The 15644-nt window shown below is 35.9% G+C and overlaps 1 long non-coding RNA gene across 1 annotated transcript in view; it reads right to left on the bottom strand.

Annotated features, from left to right (window-relative positions):
* LOC134729878 (uncharacterized) overlaps nt 1–11993 on the bottom strand; it is a 244178-nt gene extending 232185 nt beyond the window's left edge. Inside the window, exons 1-2 of the long non-coding RNA XR_010111386.1 lie at nt 9094–11993; nt 6393–6480 (exon numbers count right to left, since the gene is read on the bottom strand). This is a non-coding gene — a long non-coding RNA (uncharacterized LOC134729878). The remainder of the gene's footprint in view (nt 1–6392; nt 6481–9093) is intronic.
* Between the last annotated feature and the right edge of the window lie 3651 nt (nt 11994–15644).

Raw genomic sequence — 15644 nt, 5'->3', positions numbered from 1 at the left:
ATGCTGGGGAGCTTACAAGCAAAACAACTGTAGAATTTAGCCTAAAGTCTATGTTAGTGATGTTTGTAGGGAAATGCAAGATGATAATATTAATGCCACTACACTGGAGCAGTTTCCTCTTTGCAATATCCAGAGTCCTTCTTTTCCCTCTCATCTTGTAATGGTCGTCCTGAAAGTTTATTTCTCAAATTTGTAAATTCTCTAGAAACCAAGGTGTCCCTGAGGCCACTGCACCACCGATGCACTTGACTGTGTACTGCTAATCAGCGTCTCTGTTCTCCTACTTTTACTAAATGACTCTCCGTGTGTACCAAAGTGTTGGGAAGAGGAAACAGTATTTTCTGTTTCAATGGTGTGCACACTATCCTCTAATTCAGAAACTTTCAGCCTCTTGTCACAGAGCCAGTTCTCCTGACCACACACCTTGGCTTGAAAATGACAACATATGGCCTGTTTCTAATCACTTCAGTTAGGGAAGGTGCTCTTTGACTTTATCTAAATTACAGTGCCCAAAGTGTAATGAATTTGCTCTCCCTTTCCAGTTGTCACAAGGAAAACCAGCTTACAGAGTGTGGGAGAGGTTTAAAGCTTAGAATGAGAAAGATTCAGTCAAGTATCATTTTCAGAGAGAAAATACATTTTTCCCTAGTCACAGTCAGGCTTTCAATTCTGGAAATTCTGAAAGTATTTCCATGTAAGACACTTAATTACATTATTATTATTATTATTATCATTTATTATTTGCCCTAATGATTTCAAAATATCCAAAGATGAATGGAATTCCTTTTTCAGAAATCACAATAAACACCTAAAATTTTTCCATCTTTGTAATTCAAGCTGATTCTGTGATATTCCATCATTATTTGTGATTTGAGGGTGGAGAAAATGTCTCTGAAGCAAAAATTGTTTTTTAACCAAAAATTATTTCATGTTATTGTTTGTGAGAGCAAGAGAGTACAGACATATAGGATTGGATTTAAGAACTGGTTTCTTATGGGCTACGGAGCCATGGACAGACAGGTTAGAATCTTAATATACATATTAATAAGTGAAGAAAGCCAATCTGAAAAGACTACATACTGTGTAATTCCAACTTTGTGATATCCTGGAAAAGGCAAAACTATGGAGCCAGTAAGAGGACCAGTGGTGACCAGAGATTGGTTAAGCACAAAGGAATTTTTGGGCAGTGAAAATACTCTATATGATACCATAATGGTGGATACATGTCATTATACATGTGTCAAAACCCATAAAATGTGCAACACCAAGAGTGAATCCTAGTATCATCTATGGACTTTTGGTGATACTGATGTATTTATACATGTTTATCAATTGTAACAAATGTACCCACTCTAGTGGGGGATGTTGATAGTTGGGGAGACTGTGCAGTGGTGGGGGAAGGAGATATATGGAAAACCTTGGTACTTTATTCTCAGTTATGCTGTGAACCTAAAACTATTCTTAAAAGAAATTAAGTCTTGAAAATGGTTACTTTGAAGTTACATAAAAATTCGTGAAAATATATGCAAATACAAATAATAAGAAAAGAAAAAAATAGTATCAGACATTTTCAAGTAAATAACTCAAACAATACTAAAATATAATGTAAAGTGAAACCTGAATAAAACTTAAATCCTCATCTTTTTGTGAAATTTATTTGGACCAATTTTCTTGACTAATAACCAATACTTTACACAGAATATATCAGTTTATTTAAATGTGCTTCTTTTCACTTTTTTTTTTCATCTCGAGACACTTTAATCTACCCATTCCCCTTTAAAGTTTGATATGCCTTCTGGCCAGGCATGGTGGCTCACGCTTGTAATCCCAGCATTTTGGGAGGTGGTGGCAGGTGGATCACTTGAGGTCAGGAGCTTAAGACCAGCCTGACCAACATGGCGAAACCCTGTCTTTACTGAAAACCAAAGAAAACAAAACAAAAATTAGCCGGGTGTGGTGGCACATGCTTGCAGTCCCAACTACTCAAGAGGTTGAGGCCGGAGAATCGCTTGAACCCAGGAGGCAGAGGTTGCAGTGAGCTGAGATTGCACCACTGCACTCCAGCCTGGGCAACAGAAAAAAGACTCCGTTTCAAAAAACGAAATGAAATGAAATAAAATAAAATAAAATAAAATAAAATAAGCTTGATATGCCTTTGAAAATTTGTTTTGATCTTCAGATACTTCCTCTATCCCTTTAATTTCCTTATAATTTACCTGTTGAAGAATGTCAGTAGTTTAGCCAATCTATTTTCTCGGTTGGGATCTTGCTGACTGCCCAATCATGGTGCAGAGCAACATGTTCCCCTGTCCTCTGCATTTCTTGCAAATTGGCAGATGAATCAAGGGACTTGGTCAGAATCAGGTTTAATTTCTTTGGCAAGATTGATTATAGGTGGTCATTTTGGAAAACAGCTTGGCAGTTCCTCAATGAAGTTAAATACAGAGTTTTCATATGACTCCATTTATTCACTTCTAGGCATATACTCAAGAAAATTGAAAATGTATGTCCAAATGTACATCCACATATATGTACATTTTATAGAAAATATACATAGCAGCATTATTCATAATATTCAAAAAAAGTGAAAAAACTCAAATATCTATCAACTGATGAATGGTTAAACAAACAAAAGTGGCATATCCTTACAGTAGAATATGTTCAGCCACAAAAAGTGAAGTCCTGATCCATGCCACAACATGGATAATTTACGCTAAGTGAAAGAAGCCAGTCACCAAGGTCACAAAATTGTGTGGCTCCAATTAAATGAAATATCCAGAATAGGCAAATCTCTAGAAACAGAATACAGATTCGTGGTTGCTGGGGTTAGGGGGTGGAGACTGAGAGGAGCTGCTAATGGAAAACAGGTTTCTCCTTGGGGGGTGAAAATATTCTGGAATGAGATGATGGTTCACAACTTTATGAATACACTAAATACTAAATGCATCCAAAAGGTGAATTTTGGGTATGTGAATCATAGCTCAACTTAAAAAAAAGATGGTGTCACAGCAAGTGCATAATGCCTTAAAGTCTTTTTAATGATTTTAGTGCGTTTTGATACTTGAAATCTGGAACCATTAATTCATCGGGGATTGCAAAGTGGTGATATTTTTAAAATAAATTTTTAAAATAAATTTTTATTTTTATTTTTTTAAATAAAATTTTTTTAAAAATAAATATTTTAAATTTATTTAAAATATTTAAAATTATTTTAAAATAAATATTTATATTTATTTTTATTTTTAAAATAAATTATCAATTTTTAAAATACATAATTGAGATTCTATCATCCTTCAAAAAAAACCAGTTAGTATATGTGTGAACCACACACACACACACACACACACACACACAATTATTAATCCACAAATGGAAACCTGCTTAATAGATTGTAATCTGTTGCAAGTATTATCCTTTTTAAAGTTCATATGATCTCATCTTTGGCCAGTGGGAACCTCTACAAATAGGCTCCTAAGTTCATTTGACATAGCCATAGTAGTTTTGATTTTATATAGCTTCCTCATTCATTTTGTACATTTTCTGTGTTAAAACTGGAATCAGCCATTTCCCCAATAATTCTTGATTTCTTGCGGCAAGAAATGGTATTAAAAAAAAAAACAACACAGTCTCTTGAGAACGGGACATGATGACGATGGCGGTTTTGTCGAATAGAAAAGGGGGAAATGTGGGGAAAAGAAAGAGATACCAGATTGTTACTGTGTCTGTGTAGAAAGAAGTAGACATAGGAAACTCCATTTTGTACTGTACTAAGAAAAATTCTTCTGCCTTGGGATGCTGTTAATCTATAACCTTACCCCCAACCCCGTGCTCCCTGAAACATGTGCTGTGTCCACTCAGGGTTAAATGGATTAAGGGCGGTGCAAGATGTGCTTTGTTAAACAGATGCTTGAAGGCAGCATGCTCGTTAAGAGTCATCACCACTCCCTAATCTCAAGTACCCAGGGACACAAACGCTGCGGAAGGCAGCAGGGCCCTCTGCCTAGGAAAACCAGAGACCCTTGTTCACATGTTTATCTGCTGACCTTCCCTCCACTATTGTCCTATGACCCTGCCAAATCCCCCTCTCCGAGAAACACCCAAGAATGATCAATAAATACTAAAAAAATAAACAAACAAAAAAACACAGTCTGAACTCTTAAGATGCTCAGTGTCACTGGGTTGGTTGAGGTTTCAGAACTCTTTCAGGATATATATATGCGTATATATAGAGAGAGAGAGAAAGAGAGAGTACATATCTTTATCTTTGTATATAATACATATCTGTGGTGTGTGTATGTATATATAGGTCTATGTGCATATACATACACATACATTTTCCTAATATCTTCCTATATAATACATACCTGTGGTGTGTGTGTATATATATGTGTGTATGTGTGATATGTGTATATATCAGCGCTCTGTGTCTAGCTAAAGGATTGTAAACGCACCAGTCAGCACTCTGTAAAATGGACCAATCAGCACTCTGTAAAATGGACCAATCAGCAGGATGTGGGCAGGGCCAAATAAGGGAATAAAAGCTGGCCACCCAAACCAGCAGCAGCAACCCACTCGAGTCTCCTTCCACACTGTAGAAGCTTTGTTCTTTTGCTCTTCACAATGAATCTTGCTGCTGCTCACTCTTTGGGTCTGCACCATCTTTAAGAGCTGTAACACTTGCCATGAAGGTCTATGGCTTCATTCTTGAAGTCAGCGAGACCACGAACCCACCAGAAGTATATATATCCTATATAACACAGGTGTGTGTTATATAGGAAGATAAAGATATGTACTCTTATAATATACTTTAACTATATATAATTGATATATATGACCTATACTCAAATATTAAATTTAAAATACATCTTGAGTTCACTTAATATTTCTATTTATTTTTTCAATTTTATTCTTTTGTTGAGATAGGGTCTCCTTCTGTCACATAAGCTGGAGTGCAGTGGCTTGGTCATAGCTCCCTGCAGCCTTGAACTCCTGGGCTCAAGCAGTCTTACCCACTTAGCCTCCTAAGAAGCTAGGACGACCAGTGCATGCCACTGTGCCTGGCTAATTTTTAAAATTTTTTTGTAGAGACAGAGTCTTGCTCTGCTGCCCAGGCCAGCCTTGAACTCCTGACCTCAAGCTGTTCTCCCCCATCAACCTCCCGAAGTGTTGGGATTACAGGTGTGAGCCACCATGCCCAGCTCTAATATTGCTATTTAAAACACAAGGCTACAGGATTTAACTCTGCCTCTCGTATCTCACATCTGTGTCTCCATTTTTATACATCTGCAATGTGAAATATGGTTTACTTGGACACAGACAATGGTAGAAGTAAAATATCTAATACTCATTTACTTTTTTCTATATTATACTCAGAACCATTTCAGAATAATATACTAATAGTGCTGCCATCAATCAAATTCCTAAGAAAAAACAAAACATTTTGGATCTGCATCCTCCAATCTCTTCCTCATCCATTTGTGGTTATATCATATATATTATATCATATGTGTGTGTGTATATATATATATATATATACACACACACATACATATACATATATATGGTCTGAACATGCAGCCCCTTCACTGATGACTTTAAACAAACAGGAAAATGTAGAAAAATTGTGATTTATATTATGTATTCATACATCATATATTTCCTTAATGTCTTTTTACTCATTATTAAACATCATGCTCCACTTATAATCTGCTGGTGGACAAGTGTATCTGGTATTGAGAGGTGAAGCCAGCTGGGCTTCTGGGTTGGGTGGGGTCTTGGAGAAGTTTTCTGTCTAGCTAGAGGATTGTAAATGCACCAATCAGCGCTCTGTGTCTAGCTAAAGGATTGTAAATGCACCAATCAGCACTCTGTAAAAATGCACCAATCAGCACACTGTGTCTAGCTAAAGGACTGCAAACGCACCAGTCAGTGTTCTGTGTCTAGCTAAAGGATTGTAAATGCATCAATCAGCACTCTGTAAAAACGCAGCAATCAGCGCTCTGTGTCTAGCTAAAAGATTGTAAATGTACCAATCATTACTCTGTAAAACGGACCAATCAGCACTCTGTAAAATGGACCAATCAGCAGGATGTGGGAGGGGCCAAATAAGGGAATAAAAGCTGGCCACCCAAGCCAGCAGCGGCAACCCGCTCAAGTCCCCTTCCACACTGTGGAAGCTTTGTTCTTTTGCTCTTCACAATGAATCTTGCTGCTGCTCACTCTTTGGGTCCACATCACCTTTAAGAGCTGTAACACTCGCCATGAAGGTCTGTGGCTTCATTCTTGAAGTCAGCAAGACCATGAACCCACCAGCAGGAAGAAACTACAGACTTATCTGAACATCTGAAGGAACAAACTCCAGACACACCATCTTTAAGAGCTGTAACACTCACCACGAGGGTCCGCAGCTTCATTCTTAAAGTCAGTGAGACCAAGAACCCACCGGAAGGAATAAATTCTGGACACAGTATGTTTTATCATCTGTAGGAAAGATGTTTTACATCTTAATATCTTTGTTTCTTATGATAACTTTGTATGGCATTTGACCTCAAAATAATATTCCGTGAAATATTTTTATGTGAATGGGTTGTCCTGAACTTTGGAAGGGGTCATATCTCAGAGTATCATTTAAAAAAATTTTTTTGGTAATCGACGCACAATAACTTGTACATATTTTGGGATAAGAGTGATGTTGTGGTATATATAATGTATAGTGATCAAACCAGGATAATTAGCATATCCATCATCTCAAATGTTTATCATTTCTTTGTGTGGGGAACAGTCTATGTTCTCCTCCTAGCTGTTTGAAACTATGTATTATTGTTAACTATAGTCCTCCAACAGTGCTATAGAACCCTGGAACTTATTTCTCCTGTCTAGCTGTACTTTTGTAATTCTTTAGCAAACCTCTCCCTAGTCCCCTTCCCTTTCCCCTTTCCGGTCTCTAGTATTCTCTGTTCTACTTATTTGTTCTATGAAATCAATGTTTTTTAGCTTCCACATATGAGTGAGAACATCCAGGGTTTAACTCTCTGTTCCTAACTTATTTCATTTAACATAATGTCCCTCAGTTATATTCATGTTGCCGTGAATGACGGAATTGCATTTTTTAGGGTTGAATAGTATTCCATTGTGTATATTAATATACACCACATTTTCTTTATCCATTCATCTGTTGTCAGATACTTAAGTTGATTCTATATCTTGGCTATTGTGACTACTGCTGCAATAAACATGGAGGTATTGTGACTACTGCTGTAATAAATATGGAGGTGTATCTTTTTGATATACTGATTTCCTTTCCTTTAGACAAAAGCCCAGTAGAGGGATTGCTGGATCACTTCTAACTTCACAGAGGTTGCTCTTCTGTGATATGTGCACAGTGTTCAAAAACATGAGCGTTCACTGGCTGTGTTCTTCTCTGGACTTTGATCTAGACCTTCTTTATCCTTTTTTTTTTTGTCCTTGTTCTGCTCAATATTGATTCCACGCCAGCTGTTTCTTTTCAATTTGAGGCCCTGTCCTGGCAGGGAGTGCTGAAAGGTAAGTTTTGAAAGTCCATGGCCTGCTGTGAACTCGTGGGCTCTTTTGTTTACCCTTTCCTGGAGATGCCAAAACTCTCAGTGTCGGTTGTTGTTGACTCAGGCACATGTTGGCCTGCCTGAGTCCCAGCTGGCTTTTTTGGATTTCTCTGTTTTCAGAATTCTCAGGTTCCATCAGACACCCCATTACTTTCCTCCACATTTTACTACCATGAAGTTTTTATGAATATTGAAAGTTGCCTTTATCCACAATATTTTGGAAGTTTTGAAAACCCTTTCACTTGTTTTATTTATAAATGATATTATGAGGTTTTTGGTTTTGTTATTTATCAGTCAAGTATGTTTTAATAAAAGGATTTAGAGAGTTTTTAGCAAACAACGCCACCGTGGTTTCCATCTTCCCAGAATACTGCTTATTGGTTTCTGGAAGATCCAACTTATTTAGAAAGAACTGTAACAGTGTATGTGCAAAAATAATCACTTAGAAATAACTGGAAAAACTAAATTTCTTCAAATGCCCATATTACAAATTTATCTGACCATAACTTTGTGAAAATAGTTGGAATTTTAAACAATCTCTAGAATGACAATCATTCTTCGAATTCCTATTGACTTTGTAAGTATAATATGATCACCTCTAGATAATCTAATCAGCGATATCATGTGATTTACTCGGTATAGTGACATGTCTGGAAACTACCCACTGTAAGACTGATCACGTTTTCTGTACTGGGAAAAGTTACTGTACCGTTACAGAAAAGTTTCAGAACAATCTCTTAATCTTCCCAAAATCATAAGGCTTAGCTCTGAATAAAACCTTTTTTATTTCCATGTTCCTTCAGAGATTTTTGTTTGTGTGCTCTTGTTTAAGTCTTAGTATCGAATAGCTTTATTAGATGAAATTTGACTGAGTTCCCCATTCTACAGAGTTATTCGTACACTTTCAGCAAACATGATAGAAAGAAAAGTGGTTGTGTAAAAGAAAGAGTGGACTCACTTCCTCAAATCTGAATTTACCCTTCTGTAAAATACAAAGGACAAAAAAATGAAATAATTAGCATGAGACTTCTGACTAGAAATTAAAAAAGAATGTGATTTGTTAAATATTAAATACTTAATATAAATTCCAGTAACGTCTGCAAGTAATACGATTTCTGCTAATATTGGAATTTTTCATATTTCATGTTTATGCTAAACTCTTTTTAAAAGACTTATTTTTGTAAATATGTTGTCATTTTTTTTTCTGTGGTACCGACTGATTAAAAATGGGGCATTTTTAATTCACCTGCTACTAAAAATGTGTCTTATGTTTCTGTGGAAACTTCCATGAGGAATTCAGGAAACATTAGAACTATCAAACTTACCACAGCATGGAAACATGAGGGCATTTTACATTTTGTGAATGCCATCATAGGAAGTCAACAGCCACGGCTGTAATTGCGATTTAAATAGGATTCTTTTTCTATATTTTACCATGAAATCTCAATCTGCCCACTATTTTCTATTTTCTACTGGAGTATAAAGACAGGTCAAATGAATTTCTTTGACTTACCTTGAGTTCTATTCCATTCCTCTTCTATTCTGCTCCTATTCGCCTTGTCTAATCGGTGATCCACACACATTCTGCCTCTTTGTATATCTCAGCAAAGACCTTTCTTCCAGTTGCTGTACAAATATTGCCAAGTCGTTTCCATGTAAAGACAGATTCCACAAGAAGAATTTCTGGGCAAGTTATCACACAGTTCCAGGACTGAGGAATGGAAGAAAAAGCCATTACAGGCTGAGGATTTGAGCAGCGATGGTACAAGCCCTCCAGGCCCATGCAGACTCTTAATGAGACGAGTTATACAGTGGTTTCTCTGCTGCAGTAGCTTCATTGGAGTGAATTGTTAAAAGGGAACACATTTCTGGTTTGGTTTTGCATGGCAGCTAATAATGGCAAAAAACGTCCCTTCTTTTTGAGTTCAGGTTCATAAACTTATGAAAAAAATAGACAAAAAAATTAATGGATGAGTTTGCCTATATACCTTGCACCCAGTAAAATTAAGTTCCCCAAGTGGAAATATTAGAGATGTGTTAGATGTAAAACTAGAGAGAATGATGGAGCTAGGACAAGGCACTGGCGGGTTAGCCCCATCATTCTCTTTGGGGTTTAGTGAAGGGAGGTTGGACTATCTTCCATAAACAGACTCTTTGAGCAAATGTAATCTTGCTTTATGTACAGTGATAAGCATTGAGTTGAATTCTATTCCACCTATTAAACAAAATCTGTAAGGGGAAAAATGTAAGTTGATGTAAATTTTTAAAAATATTAAGCTCAACATTCAGTAAACTGTTGCATGTATTTAAATAACTTATCACTGATCTGAACTTTGCAGTCATAAGGAATATACCTTATCATGCTATTTAACTTGAAAGTGCAAGGGAACACAGCAAAAGCTTCTTCATTTTTAACCAGTTGGATGCCACCATTTTTCCTATTAGAACTTTTTCAAGTTCTCTTACAAACCACTTAGGATTTGCTGACTACAAAAATTCTTTATATCAAGTTTTGTAACAAAATTCTGAAGGAGAAATGTTCCTTTATTTTCTTTTTAATTTTGAATCACAGTACACACATCAACTGGGAATCAGAGATGTTTTTCAACTAAGTTCATTTAAGTTACTGCGGCAGCTGATCTTCCATTGGAAGGGATCAGCCCACAAAAGCAACAAAATTTGAGCCAGAAACAAACGTATTATAGAATCTCCAGGCTCCAACCTTGCAAATTTTCTTTTGCACAACCTCTGTGGCTTACATTACTAATCTGTCTCTAAGCATTAACTCTATTCATCAAGAGCAAAACATTGTTATTCAGCATTCTCTTGAAATATCACTATCTTGTCCAGGTCAGATAAACTTGGATAAAATCTTCTTTCAGGAATTTTTGTAGTGCTCAGTTTCCCACAGAAAGTGCATCCTCAGTAGCTAGATGTAGATTTATGGTGTCTAAATTGCTTTATTACTTGAAAGTGTTTCTTAAATCTTTAAGGCAATTTAAACCAGCTGTGATGAAAAGAAATAGTCATTCTGAAATTTAACTCTTTTGTATCAGTACTTTGCATAATTATTCCTTTATGATGAAGGCCTGGGAGAAACCCTTAAAATTATCCAATACAAAAGTCCGAATTTTATAAAAGAGGAAAGTAAGGTTCTGAGAGGTTAGGATCACATGGAAAGACAAGTTCACAGCAAATTCTGTATTTGCTGCTTTAAACTGCCAATATTCATGGATCAACCAGCTGAGATTTTAAGATGAGAAGAAAACAGTTCTGGGGGCAGAAAACTAAGGTTTGAATCTTAGCTTTCCTACTCAATAGCTATATGACTTAAATCTCAGCTTTCTAATCTACTGTGTTAGATAACAAAGAAATATGGATTTGGAATTGTTAATTAAATTTTCCTGCCTTTGCTTGAACAAGAAGCTCAGGTAGAGTCATTAGTCCAAAGAACCCCTGTGGCATTTTTCTTCAGAGTCCATGGCAAAGATTCTGTTGCTTTTTTAAAAAAAACTTTTTCCTGATATATTCTTTTTCCTTTGAATCCGCCTCTTCTCATGCCAACAATGAAAGAGCCAGATTTTTACGTTTCCCAAGTTGCTTGAGGATGCCTCTGGAAGCTGCATGATAACCAAAGGTGAAACTCCTGCTGGTTAGCCACTGAGCCTGTCTTTAGAGAAGTCTTTACAGCATTGACCTGTGAAGATGAAATCTCATCCACAGAAATGATTCATTTCTGCCTTCAAATACATTTAAAATTTCTTTAAAGGCTTTAATTTTTTAAAGCTCTAAGTAATTTTAATTCTAATTAATGTCTTCACTAAATTTTTAAAGCTTTATCTTCTATTTACTGTTAATCAAGTTTTCAAAAAGGTATTCACGTATTTTACCTAAATTGATAACATTTACTTTTTTTTTTTTTTTTACTAACTATGGGTTATAAATTATTTGAAACTATAAAATCTAGGCCACTGTTTTAGATAGGTTAGCTCTTAATGTTTGCCATTATTCATATTTTTAAAATCTCAATTTTCAGCTTCTTTTGAAAACTCAAAAACTCAGGTGACATCTTCCATGGTAGCATATGGCTGGTTCCATATGGCTTTCATTCTTTCAGAACGGACCAATACTCTGCAATTCATCATACTTTTCCCCCAATCAACTCACACATAGATGTCATTTGTTAACTTCTGTGGACATTTGCATTTGCAATATATTTTTTTCAAATGGAAAAAAAAAAAACAAAACAAAACTGAAGGCCAAGCTAACTTGCTCACACTTTTCTTGGGAAACAACTCCAGGCCATCTGTGAGGAGAAAATGCAATTTTTTAAATGTCAAAGCACTTTGAAAGCACCAGATATTAGCAAAGGCCTCTTATGTTACCTGTATTATATATACAAGTTTAACTGTAACCCAGTCAGATTTAGCCTCAACAAAGAGGGAAGAGTCTTTTGAATGAGAGATAGAAGAGCAAAACCTAGACAATGAATCATCCAACTAAAAATAGGCAATATATTAAATAGTAATTTTCAAACGATGTCAATTCTGATGTAAACAATTTGTCTAAAAGTAGAAAAAACAAAACCACAGGCTCTAAACCATCCAAAGACTGTTTGTGTTACGTGGGCAGTGTTGCAGCGTTTTCATGTGTTTATAAATTCCTCCCATTTCAGGGATGCCCCATGACATTTACAACAGAGGAAACCCCTCTCAGAGAGACTTTTTGTAGTGATTTAAATAATTCCACAACAGTCAGAGGTTAGCTAACCGGAGTTTTTGACTGCTCCTTTATGGAATGTGGTTGGTCTATGTACATGTGGGGTGTGTATGTTGGTTCTTATGGAAATCCAATTACTGCTAGGAGTCTTGCAGAGATTAAAACATTCTTAAATGATCCCAGCTTTTACGTTCACTTAGCTGTACAGAATTATATCACAAGAAGATATTCATAAAATAGAATAACTGTGAATCACCGTGTTTATTGCATAAAATGAGAAAAATCTCATTAGTAAACAGAAATCTAAGGAATTCAAGTAATAGAGCTAGGCATTGTTTTAAAGAGCTTCATTTGGATACAATTTATATATGTTACAGTTCATCCACTTAAAAGTGCATAATTCAATGGCTTTTAATACAGTCACAGATCCGTACAAATTTTACCACAATCAAATCTAGAATATTTTCATTACTCCCAAAAAGAAATCCCACACTCCTTAGTCATCATCCTCTAATTTCCCTATTCCCCCAGCTCTAAGCTACAAGTAATATATTTTCTGTTTCTATGTATTTGCCTATTCTGGATATTTTATATAAATGGAATCATAGAATATGTGGTCCTCTGTGACTGGTGTCTTTCATTTAGCAAGTTTTCAAGTTTCAGGTGTTTTAGTATGTACCAGTAGGCATTCATTGTTATTTAAGTTTATAATTTCTTCTTACATATTTCACATCCCCTCTTAATTTTTCATGTGTGAGATTTTATATGTATGTCTATGTGTACATACATGTATATGTACACATTTCTATACACATATTTCATTTTTCCAATTATAGGAGTCATTTTAGCTGAGTTAGGCAGCTATAAAATTAAATCATTAGTATGAAATATTATCACACGTATTATTATGCAAGACGCAGAGGAAAGGGTAATATAAATATTTAAGTGCCAATAACAGATGTTGCTGGTGACAAGGATGGGACAATTCTGTGTTTCAAAAAATACATTTGCACAATGGAGATAGAGAGCAGCAGGTTCCATGGACTTCAATTCTGTATGTGTTTTTAAATTATAATTAGCTGGGTAGAGGGTTCAATTTACGGAACAGGAGGAGATTGTGCTCTTCAATGCCTGCCTGAATATCTCCTTCCATTAAATTACAGGATGACTTGTTTTTGGAGTTTCATCTCTGGCTGAACACTTTCAATGTGTCACAGTAAACGCAAACCACTTCCACAAAATAGCTTTGATGTGGTGCTGGATTAGAGAGATTTTTAAATTGCTGCTTGGGCTGAAGATTAAACCAGTTTTAAGAAATTACTGACTAATACCTAGTTTTATTGGAACTAAATTCAAAAGGCTGTTTCCAAAATAAATAAAGAACAGATAAGCCACCACATAAAGCCAACTTTTGTGTGTGGATGTGTTCTTTGTCTCAGAAACCGATTTGAGAGTACAGATTTTTTCAAAACAATAATACTTCATTCATATCACTACACATATCCCAAACCAATTGATTTTCTAAAAAATAAACTACAAAAGAATGGGGGAAATTAACACAGTTTGCAAAACATGAAAATTTTACTCTATGATACATAACACACAGCATATTCTTCTTTGTTATTTTAAATTGAATGAATAATCAAGGGAAAAAATAAAGAGTTTCGGTCCCTGGATCCATGTTGCAAATTATTTCCTTTTAAGTATGTGTTCCATAATTCAAAACCTGGTCACATTTTGCTTCCCACTGACATCTGAGGTGCAAGGCTTGCCAGGTATGCCCATATGACGTCCACCTCTCACCTGGAGTCTAGCTTTCACTGCACTCCCCTGATAATACTGTAGCAAATGCTGGAGATTTGTGATGTAGTCCACACTTTAATGCCTTTGTGTTACAAAGAAAACCCCATTCCTGTGGTGGATTTTTGTTGGGGGATGTTGGGAAGAGCTTTCAAGAAGCCAGTTGAAAGCACTGCTCTAATAAGTTAACAAGTGAGCTTCCCATGAAGTTAGTTACACAAAGCCCAGGAGGCTCAGCTACCTGTCAAACACATAACTCAGGATTCCAGAGACATCCCTGCACTGAATGATTTGAGGTCAGTCTTAGATGTGAAAACGGTAAAACTTTTTAGGTGTCATCAACTTGACAATTGTCAAATATCAACCTGACAAACTGGGCACAGCTTTCCCCTTCTTACTAATATTAACACTGAGGTTTGAAGTACTTGGCCCACAGATGTGCAGATAATAAGGGGTGCAAACGTATTTTTACCCAGGCCTCTAAAATTTCAAAACAAGCCAGATGATCATGTCATACTTCCTCTCAAGCTATACACTGAAATGTCCCCATGGTTGGGTTCGATCTGATTCTGCCTGGCCTTGAAATCTGATATTCAGCTAAAATTTGGTTAAGCTTAAATAAAATAATTTTATTCCTTACAAATACATGTAAAGACATCATAACCTAACTAACCAATATTTTAAATCCTTGGCCCTATTTTTAGATAAAGAATCAAATTATATGTGGCAAGGACTTTTGCTCACCTATCCAAACCTTTCCTCTTCTCCTTTAGATTAAAAAAAAAAAAAACAAGAAATACACACACACACACACACACACACACACACACACACACAAACACACAAAACATGATCAGGATAAGGTGACCTCAGGCCTAGGAGAAAAGCCACATTAGTCTAAATTAATTACCACATGAGTTTTTCTGGCAATTATTATTGATTTGGGTGGGAAAGGGGCAGATATTCAACTTAAATTGACTTAGAATGAATGAAAAAATGCCATTGGCAGATGTTTTGCAACCATGAGAGGATCTAACTTTAGGATAAAACCTCAGCTGAAGACAGCAGAACAACCTGTGTCCTTAATATCATTATACCACTATTGGTGTCATCCTTAGAACCTGTCTTACCTCTTAAGTTTTTGCTGTTTGGACATAATAACTTGACTTATTGCTAGACCAGTTTGAGCCAGCATGTTTTGTTACTTGCAGCCTAAAACATTCTGACTGATACATATGTCATATTTTGTTTTAGGAAATTTAGTCATTGGTTATATTTGCTAAATTATTTGTCTCCCCCTGGAGATGCTAAAACTTATTGGATAGTTTATTTTTCCATTTTCTTACTCTTCAAAGAGTAACCAGAACATACTGTACAAAATTTAGCTGAGCAAGGAAACAGCCAAACTATCAAACAAGCAAATTCCAAGTTTCCAATTCCTAGGAAAAAAATTAAAGAGCTCAAAATGAGAGGGAACTGGTGAGTCAGGCAGTCCATACATAGTGGCTCGGGATAGGCTTTAAGGGAATCATCTACCTGGTGTAG

The sequence above is a fragment of the Pan paniscus genome, chromosome 2 (genome assembly GCF_029289425.2).
Source record: "Pan paniscus chromosome 2, NHGRI_mPanPan1-v2.0_pri, whole genome shotgun sequence".
NCBI lineage: Eukaryota > Metazoa > Chordata > Mammalia > Primates > Hominidae > Pan > Pan paniscus.
The sequence above is the reverse complement of the archived record's forward strand: the minus strand, read 5'-3'. Positions and strand labels throughout refer to the sequence as shown.